Raw genomic sequence first — 12,204 nt, forward strand, 5'->3', positions numbered from 1 at the left:
TTAACAAAGTTAATAATTGCTGATATGTTTATTTAAACAGATTTAATAATAAGCAGTTCTGTTGCACCACTTTGTTTGTGTGTGTGTTTGTTTTACCAGTTTTCTGCCTACCTATTCTTTAATTTGTAATTCTTCAGTGGTTAATGAACTTTTCAAAATGCTCATCTCTGTTTAGTTGCATTATATGAGTTCAACTCAATTTTTTGTCATCAGCAGTGCTGAATTACATTGTTCATTGTTGTTTCGGCAAGATATGAATGGTCCCCCTGCACAACTTAAGTGCACCACAGTTAGCTAAACATTTTTACATGATAACGACTATGTCTCATAATGAAGTTATCAGACAACTTCAAGCTATAAGTATAAATAATTAATATTTACAGTGATATGGACAAAAATGTTTAGTCTAGTTTTAATCAAATATAATTTGTCAGTGTCTTTCAAAGTGAATGTAAAGTAATATTTTTAAAGAAAATGAGGGCAGTTTGATATGCAGTGTTATCAATGTTGCTCAAGATACATATGTTAAAACCATGAACATATTGATAGATAAAGTTCAAACCAAACTGCACAGTATCAGCCAAATCTAAAATTGTGTCTGCACTGAGGTACAGTTCAAACATACATAACAGATCCTTTTATTATTCGGTGTGTTATTACTAAATAGGTAACTGTACTGATCTTACAATATATGAAAGAGTTACGTGTTGGTTAGGGGAATTCCCAGTGGGGAATTTAGATAGATAGATAGATAGATAGATAGATAGATAGATAGATAGATAGATAGATAGATAGATAGATAGATAGATAGATAGATAGATAGATAGATAGATAGATAGATAGATAGATAGATAGATACCTATAAAGACTAAAAAATGTTAATAAAAACAATATTATCTTATGGTGATCTTATTATATATTGTTCATATATTTGGACTTTTTAAAAATCATATTCAGCAGTTTAAATAGTTTGGATGCTTTGTTTGTTGATTTGACTGAGTACACATAATTGACTGTTGCATTGACTGAGTACACATAACTGATCTGTAATTGTGTGTTCTTGATTTTAAACTTTGCTCTTGTGTTTAAAGTCCATAACCAAATACACAAAGAAAAGTCACTTTAAGATCAGCAAGTGATTTGAATACTTACAGAAAAAAAGAATCTTTTTAGAAAAGATAGAAAAGTGTCAGGTTTCATAACTTTATTGCCAATCAGTGCCTATTGGTTAGTGCTTGACTTTCTTTTCAGCACCGAGGAATTTGTTTCAATACATTGTCTCAGTAGAAAAACATATATTAAAACATTAATAAAACAAAAAGAAAATTAATTACATTATTATATAATAACACTGTTTAGACTGTGGGGTGGGGTTTACCAGTCCGATGGCAGAAGGGTAAGTGATTTTCTTCAGAGATGTTCTATATAAGATGCTCTTTAACCTTTAACTGGAAGGGGGCAGTATAAAAATGTATTGTGCTGTGTGTGAACTATCTGCATAAATTTTGAATGCCTTCTTTTCCAATCTACTGATGTATATAGAGGTGTATGCCATTGTATTACCATACCAGACACATACTGAAAAGTACACTTTCCACCCCAGGTTTGTAGTCACACCAAAGTTCCAAAGCTTTACATGGAAAAGCCTTTGATGAGCTTTTCCCAGCAAGACAGCAGTGTTGTGCTCCAACTTAAGTGACGTAATGACGGCTGTCCGCAGGAACGTAATAGACCATCTCCAACTCCTGAGCATTAATGGCCAAAGATGACAGGTACACCCTCCTTTTCCCAAAGTCATCCACAAGTTCCTTTGTTTTATCAATGTTAAATTATTCACCCTGCTCCATTCCACTAAATATTCCTCTCTGCATGCTGTTTCCTCATCATTAGACATCAGTGTTGCAAATTTGTACAATTTGACAATCTGAATTTGATATACACTCAGTGATATAGAGAGAACATGACAAAGGTGTGACAGTGTGGGCAGGGTGGGAGCGAGGCACGCGTTCTGCAACGGAGTTTCTTTATTCTCCAGAACAAAGTAAAGTAGCTCAGCGTTGAGTGAGGAAAAAATGAATAAAAGGAATAAAAGGAATAAAAGGAATAAAAGGAAAGCAGAAGTGAATGGCAGAAGTGAATGGCAGTAATCTCTCTCAGCCCAGACTCAGCAGCTGCAGGCTTGGGCGAGGAAGAAACGTTTGTCTCAGAGCGACGCACAACACTGGAGGTAGGTGCCTGTGAGCTTTAAATAGGGAGAAACACAAATAAGGTCCAGATAATCAATAAATTGTGATTGTGAATGAGGTATGTGGTGTGTTTGTTTGTGGGGGTGTATGTGTGTGTTGTCTATTTGTTTGTGTGAGGATCAGTGAACGTGTCTGTCTGGCTGGGTGCCCGGCGCACTGTGACCAAAGGAAAGGTCTACAAATCAATCTTTCAAAAACCCTCATAATAACAGAAGAGCTATAGGTCTGTAATCAATGAGGTGTTATATAAAAATTAAAAATAATTTTGATTAAAATTTACTTACTTATAAACATGCATACACCTACCTTGCACTGGTAAACACTGTCTATATTAAGACCCTTTTTGAAGGGATCATACAAGTATGTTATATACAGTGCTTAATTTGGGCCGGATCCTGCCAAAACAAGATCCCTCTCATGGTACCTCTCATATTTGGAGCACCTTATGTGATTTCAGCACCTCTGTGGTGGTTAATTAAGTTTAAAAAAAAAAAGAAACAAGCAATTATTTGCTTGAATTTAAGGCAGTTGGACTTTACAGTAATCCATCCAAATTACCAAAGAACCAGTGGATCAAGAACATCCACTCACCAGGATTCCTGATATATATGTAACGTTACCTGATTTTTATTTCCACAGTGGGAAAATACACTACTCAAAGCCTACAAAAGCATTGATGCTTGATCATTGTCACGGAACGCTCGCCTCCGCGTGTCACGTGCTTTGGCCCGCCACGTGCAGTGGGAGGATCTTGTTTGTAAGCACACCTGCACACACCTGTATTGTGTTAGTCTTTGTGTATTTAAACTCTTGTCATTGTGTGCAGTGTTTTCGGTCATTGTTGAGGTAGCATGTTAGTGTTAATGTTAAAGTTAAATGTTCTTCTCGTCATTGTTAAAATGGATCTGTGTTTATCGTGTTTGTTTAACGTTAACCGTATTGTGTTCATGTTCATCGTTTGTAATGGATGTGAATGCCGTTGTCTTTATGTATTAATAAATGTTTGTCCACGTTGCTGGAGCCTGTGCATCCTGCCCCTCGCCCTTTGGCACTCGGGCCACACACGTTACAATCACACTACAAGGCAGGATTTGTTGGTGAAATTAAAGGACACCAATGAATATTCTGGATGTATGTGGAGAGGTTTGTACAATATATTTGTATTTTATTGCTTTTGTTTGGAAAACTATAAGCTAACTATGCCTACTTTGTTTGTATCTCACATCACCACCCAGTAACGTTGTATAATTGTGGATGTAAAATAACCTCAATCTAACATTCTTGTGATCATCATGATTTTTATAGTTTCTCTGTTCAAAGTAGAACTTCCATTTTTGCAATGTTACCTGCCTAACTGTTTAAACTGGGATAGCTTGCTAGCAAACATGATCTTATGGTTTCTTTAATTTTGCTGGGACACCTCACAATTTGTGTTCCATTGCCTCATCTTTTAAACTTTAAGCATTGATTATATACATGCGTATACACACTGATCAGTCTTTGATGCCTGACTCACAATGGACTGGATACCATCTGGTTGGCAGACCACTCTCAGGACATCAGTGACTCTGCAAAGGTAGATGTGCTGTAGTGGATGTGGACTGGTATCACTGTATAAGGAACAGAGATATTCTATTCTTATTTTTGGGAGGCAGGCCACTCTCAGAAACACAAGAAAGCATAAAAATCTAGCAATACTGCTGATTCTTGTCTTTCTCCTACCATCATAACACCCACTCCAACTACCATAACATGCCTATTGCAGTGTCATGGGTATATTGAGGGTGGTCTACATCCAGGCAATATCCAGTGAACAATATTCCTGCAGTCAGAGATGACCCACTGATAAAGGGGGCACATGCTGACTGACAAGTACAGTCTGTAATTGATTGAACAAGTAGAATAAGTTATATTCATAGTTATTTGTGAATAAAATCCTTCAGACTATGAAAGATGAAATAGAGAGAATATGGAAGGTTATGAAAGCTATCCCAGTGGTGATAGGGGAACTTGGGGCGCTGACCCTTAGTCTGGTTCCAGCAGATCCCAGGAATCAATCTCAGTCCAGAAGAGTGCAACCCTAAGAACAGCAAAATATGCATGAGGAAAAGATATGATAACCATTGGAAGGTGAGGCAGGAAATATATGCAAGATTCTGGAAGGGAAAGCATAGCAAAAAAAACTATGTGGCAAGGATCTTATACAGGAGCATATGCAAGGCATTATGAGCTGGTCACCCCTAAGGGAGGAACCACAGAGAATGGTGGAGAACAGCAAAGCTAGGATCCTGTGTGACCTCCAGATCCAGAGAGAAAAATAAAAACTGGCGAATCAATGTATGATAGCTAAGTTCATTATTAACAATAATATTAACAGTAGCCATCAAACTCTCCAAGATTTGCAAAACAGAACATTGACAGCCTACATTTCTTTTAATATCTTAAATGCAATAGTCTTATCTAAATCAGTACAGTACAAAAATCAAGGAAACAAATTTTTAAAAAATGATTTCATCATTTTAGATACTGTGATTTTTCTCTGGGAATTTTCATCTACAGAATTAACACACATAACACACAAACAACAACCAAACAAATAACGTTACCCTATATGAAGAACATCTCAGAGATGACAGCAAGATTACTCCAGCCCCATGGCATCAAAGTTGCACACAAACCAAACACAACATTGAGAAGTATGGTTTCAAGACCTAAAGAAGAACTCCAAATCAAACAGAAGACCAATGTTATTTACCAAATTCACTGTAACAACTGTGACAGACACTACATTGGACAGACTGGCAGAAAGCTCTCCACCTGCTTACAGGAACACCAGTCAGCCATTAATCGACACGATCTCCACTCACTGATGTTTATTCACGAAGACAACAAAGGACACAAATTCAATTTTCAATTACAGTCAAAGTCATATCTCAAGCAAACACAAGACACACAAGAGAATTCTTGGAAGCATGGTACTCTATGGATAAGTCGGTGTACAAGCACATTGAACTAGACCGTGCATATTTCCCAATACGGAAGAGGGACATGAGTGGCCAAAAGAGGGCCAACCAGGAAACCCAACCAGAAGACCATGAGAAAGTCAGGATGGCAACCCAACCTATTAATCAAGGTTGGACACAAGAATCAGAACAAACATCGACACGTGGGTCAGAGCGCAATGCTCAATCAATCAACCAACCAATACTCAGCCTAATGAGAGAAAGGCAGCCCATTCCCCTACACGACAACCAGCATTTAGCCAGCCCACCAACCAGTGCGCCGCCTGAAGATGATGGACCAGATCAGGGCACTACATCAAATCAAGTAACCAATCAAAGACCAACCTACAACCTGCGACCCAGACCTGGCTTTAAGCCCAGTTGATCAGCCAATCAACGTCCAGAAAAACAACCAATGACATTCATGGATCGAACAAGGCCCATGAACACACAGATATTACGATATTATGACGCTTGCACTGAAGATGTAACCTCATCTGGTGATGAAACATTTGCAACCGAAATGCCAAGATTGGAGAACACTACAACATCGAACTAATCAAACCGAACTATCGATATTTACCTTGATTCATCTACAGAATATGCATTTTAATTTGAATGTATTACTTGCATGTACAATTTGAATAAAACTGAAGTATTACATTACATTATGTCATTTTTGGCAGAGTAATATAATTCTACAAAAGAGACAGAACACAGTTCATTTCCATGTATATATTTATAGATTTACTTCACAAATGTGGTAGCTAAAACCTTATTTAATTCTTATTTAATATTTTTCATCAAATTTCCAAGCTCTTGGGCAACTGTAGACAGTTCTGTCTTCATTTACATCCATCAAGATATTTTACAACTATACAAGTTCAACAAAAGTTGAAAACTAAAATTGGCGGACCTGGTAGAATGTTTCATGTAGAATTCAAATCTGTTTTTAGATTTTTCACATATAGTTTTTGTGTGTAAATCTTATATAAATTATATATTACTTATTTATAAGGTTGTTATTACACTTAAAAGTTGTACAAACATATTTCTAACATGTACAGTGTATGGGTTTTGCCTATATTTGGCATCAGGAACATCCCTCTTCAGTGTCCAGCATTAGTCTGCCAACACAGAAGTGATATACTTTCCTTGGTAGTGTTTTTCCACACTATACATAATGACATATGAGTATACTGGAGCAATGTTTCTATGGTTGATAGAAATATTCTGAAAACATATTTGGATTCAGCATGCAAAAATACATAATAAGCAGGTTTTTTTTGAGGGAGCCTACACATATAGGTAAACAATGGAATACAGAGAGTCCTGCTGTGAAACATCACATCATGCATGCTTCTCCTTCTGCACCAAAAAAAAAAAAAAAAAAAAGAGTTTTGTCTCCTACTGCTGGTAAGGTTGAAATCTCCAGCAAGTTTACTTTCAAAATGCAACATATATTGATTCCATTGTTATGAACAATGAATCTTTTTTAACTTTTTTTTTTTTTTTTGTAATGAACTTTTAGACATTTATCTATTTAGAGTTGGCCACTCTTCTGGTATCAAACTATGCTGTTCATGTTATTAGTTATTTTCTTCACTTGTGCAGACACTATGATTATATGTTATAAAATGGATTCTATCATTTCAGATTTGACTCACAAAGGAATGGATATTTTCAAAATATAATAGATTTAATTAGATATGTAATCTTAGACTAAATTATGCTAAAATAAGTAGCAACACACATCAGGTTGGATTTTCTGACTTTCTGAATTTTTTTCATCATCACTAAAGAAAGTGCAGTAGCATGCATTTCACTGGCTGCACAACCACCAGTAATCAAGACAAAAGTAACAGTAATTAAAAGTTGAAAGTGAAAAGCAAATTTAACATGTGGGTGGAAAGTATTTGTATGGGGGAAAGTCTCAGAACAGATAAGAGTTTCTCCTTTTTCATTTGCATGGGAGGGGAAAGAGAAACCAGGAGAGAGGGCAGTAGAGACAGAAGTGTTGTTGTATATGAAAACTGCCATTCCATCCACCTTTAAAAACAGGTAAGGTAACATTCCTCATTGCGGTTAACTGTATGATTGTGACCTAGTCTCTGTATTTCCCCTCTAATGCTAATGGCTCGCTTGCTTTGACAACAATTTATGTCAATAATTAATGTTGCTTTGACAATAATAAATGCATATCATTGTGCTACAGAAGTTTTAAAAAATCTCAAGTTGATTATTAGTTTCAGGATCATTTTGGTAGGTAAAAAAAAAAAAAAAAAAAAGGGTCACCTGATCTCACATATTGTGTGTAAGAATTAATGTCAAAGCAGTTACAAATGATCCAAATTGAAGTGAAATGTCATTGACCTGAATGATGGATATTAAAAACGCCTCACTCAATATGACATCTTTGGGTTGCCATAGAATTCACTTTATTTGATTGACAAACTGACAGAACAATCTGCAGAACAAAGAGCTCTAAGTTAATTAGTTCGAATATCTCACCAGTATGGGCAGAGGTAATTCTGTCTCCACACAACTCAATTACCCCTCAGTCAGTTCCTTCCAGTTTACAAAACTCTGCAAAAGAGTAAACATTTTGATATGATTACGAATGTCTCAAGGATGTGCAGAAATAGCACTAGAGATTTCTAAAGCTATAATGGTCACTTTAAGAAGCAGTACCTTTCTATACTCTATGTAGTCTGTGCTGTTTTAACAATTTGTGTCACTTTAACAATATTGTGTCAAACAATAGAAAGGAAAATATACTTAAAGAAATTGTCATACCTTTTGTCTGAGGGGCTAAAATAATTTCAGTGATGACCCCAAAGCATCCCATTTTTGCCTTAAATCTTTCCACCACTTCAGATGGTGTTTTCTTGGTATGTGCTGCAACATTTCATACATTTACAATTAATTTAAACTTCCAAACTAAAACTACAATTAGTACTGGAGTACTTTAATGAACAAAAGTATCTGTAAAAGTGTCTAAAGTTGTGTTTAAGACTGATGTTACTAACCAAACAACATGAACCGGATAAAGGCATCATTTGGGTGAAGTTTTCCCAGTATCAGACATGAGGGGCAATTTATCCACTCTCCATAATTTTCTGTGAGAGCAAAGAACATAATAGTAACTATAAATATCAGATAATACACTGAGTAATCATTTTATTGGGTACACCTACTAAATTGTAAGGCTTAATGCACCAAGCCTGGCCCCATTAATGTACAGTTATGTCAAATACATCCTGTAGTCTGTATTTGTTGTTACCCTTCACTGGCCTCATTCATAAATGATTTGGTTTTTCCACAGAGAGCAGTTGTTATTTGATGCCTTTCATGTACAATACTATTGCAAACCCACTGGTACTGTTTATGCAAATATTTATGAATACAGCAATATCTAATATATGGAACAATGGCTAGACTGTATGGTGAGTCATTACCACAGATGATAAGAAAGAGTCTAGTTTGTACAGTTAATGATAGCTCCATCAACAGAAGATTACTGGGTGAATTTTACTTGACTTTTGAGAAAGCTTTGAACACAGTCCACATGTAAAAGACTTACAGGAGCATTTCTACAAAAAATCAGGGAATTTATGCAATAAGCATTAAATCTTCACATGATGCCTGATCACAAGAAAGATTTGGTGTGCCATAGGTACAAGGGACTTCATTTAACAATGAAGCAATCAATGTCACAGGTGTGGCAAAAGTGGCCACTTTAAGCATGTCACAGAAGGGTTCATGTAGAACAAGACCCTTCTGAAATAGGACCTGGCAGGTTGAAAAATAGTTCATCTTTTAAAAGGAGAAGGTGAAGTGGACTCTGGAGAGGAAGGAAATTCTGCTTTTGTCATCCATTTGCAAATTATATGAGTAGACTGCTCTCTGCTGCTGCAATTCTAGAAAACATTCTTCTTTTGTGCACCATGTACTTTGTTTTCATTTCAACATGCTGCCATCAAGTTGAAGTTGGAAAGTTGTGCATAATTAATGGCCACTCTCTATTGTTTATTTTTAGAAAGGAGTTGTAGAAATGAGGTCATGAGGCATGATTCTGTGTGATGTGACATTGTCAGAAGATTATTATAGACTGTCTTTAGTCACAGAGACAGTAAATCGAGTACTATAGAAAATAACATATGACACACTAAAAGACCAGATTTTACCTGATGACCAGAAAATTCCTACACAATTTTTGCTTGTAATCTGTGACAGCAAAATCATTACAATAATCACAAAGTGTAGATTTAGACATGAAAGTACTTTTCTTAGGTCATAAGATGACACAAGACTAAACATGATAGCTGAAAAAAGTACAAGCTATCCACAAGGCCTCCACATCTAGGAACATGACCAAGCTGATATCTTTTCTAAGGCTGCTAACCTAATACATTACATTGCTAATTTGAAGCTGCACCTTATAATTGTGAACATTCCCTACATCTAATCTTACAATAACAAAATTATATAATCTCAAACAGTTGTAAAGGTCTAGGCTGAACTGAAATCAAACAGAAAATGCTATAACTGGTAGTATCAGTGTGGCCTTCTGTGCTTAAAGTAGATGCATCACCCTTACCGCCTTCTTCCATGACTGAATTCAATTCTGGGTCCATTTTGTAGTTCCAGGCTGTGGTTTTACAGTCATCTGCTCTGCTACTCCAACATAATACCACTTTCCCAAATACTGCATAGCACAGAACATAGTACTGTCATTTATATTTCAAATGCAACTTTCTTTGAGATATTTAAACTATACAAACATTGAATACAAATACATCATATGGCCCACAGCTAATGTCAATATTAAGAGATCCTCAAGTCATTATACTGATGCTATTATATTTTAAAATTAAAATTTTTATTTTAACATAATAAACAAACAAACAAAAAAAACAAACAAAACTACAGCTGATAAGATCAGTTACTAAAGAGCAGACAACATATAAGCTAAAGGATAGTCAATGTAGAGATTGTCTTGCTGGTTGAGTCTTTCCAAAGCACTGTAGAATTACAGAAACTTGAACTCTTAGTATTATTACAGAAACAAGTGTTCAACGTATTACAAGTGTTCAACGTGTATTTATTTCATAATCTGCTGCTACATGGCACTTATGGGAAACTCACCAATCATGTCTTACCTGCTTAGTTGTTAGCACTCTGTTGGAAAGGGGAATCGGAGGAAGGCATGGCACTAGAACCTGTGCAACTGCATAAATTAAACCCAATACTAAACTAAGCATATTTTCAGTCCAGAGAGGACCCCAAGTGAAAGTCTGCTCCCTTGATCTCCAACTGACACAGTTTCAGGGGTCAGGTTGACTTTAAATACATTTAAAGGTTCATTCACCCTGATGAATTTTACGTTCACCAAGGGCAGACTTATAATATATATATATATATATATATATATATATATATATATAATATATATATATATATATATATATATATATATATATATATAAAATATACTTTATATATTTATATATATATTTATATATATTTTATATACTTTATATATATATATATATATATATTATATACTTTATATATATATATATATATATATATATATATATATATATATATATATATATATATATATAAAATAAACCCTTATTATAAACCCTTGGTTGAGTATTTGACGCACGCCAAATTTGTAAAAACGTGCCGTGTTTTAAATGGAATCATTTTCAACAGCTCTTCTTACATGCAGGCTAACTGTGCTTCTGTAAAATTAAGATAAAGAATAGTTAAAACCAATTAATTTAAGATCTTAACTGAAATATCCATTCATTCAATCTTTTCAATTATATTTAGCAGTTTAAATGTTTCAGCACTTAATGTTGGCTTGTGAGTATACATAACTGAGCTGTAACTAGATGTTCTTGATTTTAAACTTTGCTGTCATGTTTGAAGTGTGTAATCAAAAATTTACACAGAAATGTCAGTAAAAGATCAGCAAGTGATTTGAATACTTGATTTGAATAAAAAGAGAATTCCTCTTTTTAAGTCATCTATTTAAATCATCTTTAAACCAAGGAGTTTCAGCACACACAAAAAAATATCAGTTTATCAATTAAAATATGTTTGCATTCTCTGTGCCAGTATGTATGGAGAGAATTACAGATTGATAAATACATATAAAATAAAATTAAAACCCCATGTTTACAGCAGGTCATAATGGCTTATTCTTAAATCAGTATCTGTGTTGTTTACTTTGAACTGCTGAATGGTCAGCTGATATTTTATTTGGCATTGAATAGCAAATAGGGGTCATAGTCTTGAGGTTAGATCATTATATGTGCAGGCAGTAGTAGGATGTAAAAAGTCCAATGTCTCACGGGGCAAACAGACAGGAAAGGCAGACTAAGGCGGAGTCGAAGGTCACACAGGAGCAAACAAGAATAGAAAAGATCAAGCAGAGAGGCAAAAGAAAAAATACAGTCCAATTCAATAAGGGAGGAAGGGAAAAAAAATAGGATATTTGAGTCAATAACTTGGCTAGAGGCACAAGACAGAGACTTCACACAGCCTACTGACAGGTAAGCTTATAAGGAGTCCAGGTAATAGTCCGCAGGTATCTAACAAGAGAGCATGGCGGTGGTTAATAGACTGGGTAGGCTGATCACTGAAGCACACTGGAAGCACACTAACATGGCTGTAAGGCAGAAAGTGAATAGTCCGTTCTTGAAGTTGGTGTGGTGGTGATTACTACCTAACAAATGTGATCCATTGAAAGACAAAGTCATGGGTGCCCAAGGCTGCTTGATGCATGGGTGGAGTGGAGGATGCATGGGTGGGCAACACTATATTAGGCAGGTGCTTTTAAAGGTATATACGATCAGTGTATACTGTATGTGTGTGTGTGCACCAGGCCTATGTCTATACAGGTGCCACCGTGGGGGTAATATAGCCTATTTTGCATAAAT

Source organism: Electrophorus electricus, chromosome 15 (genome assembly GCF_013358815.1).
Source record: "Electrophorus electricus isolate fEleEle1 chromosome 15, fEleEle1.pri, whole genome shotgun sequence".
In the NCBI taxonomy this organism is placed as follows: domain Eukaryota; kingdom Metazoa; phylum Chordata; class Actinopteri; order Gymnotiformes; family Gymnotidae; genus Electrophorus; species Electrophorus electricus.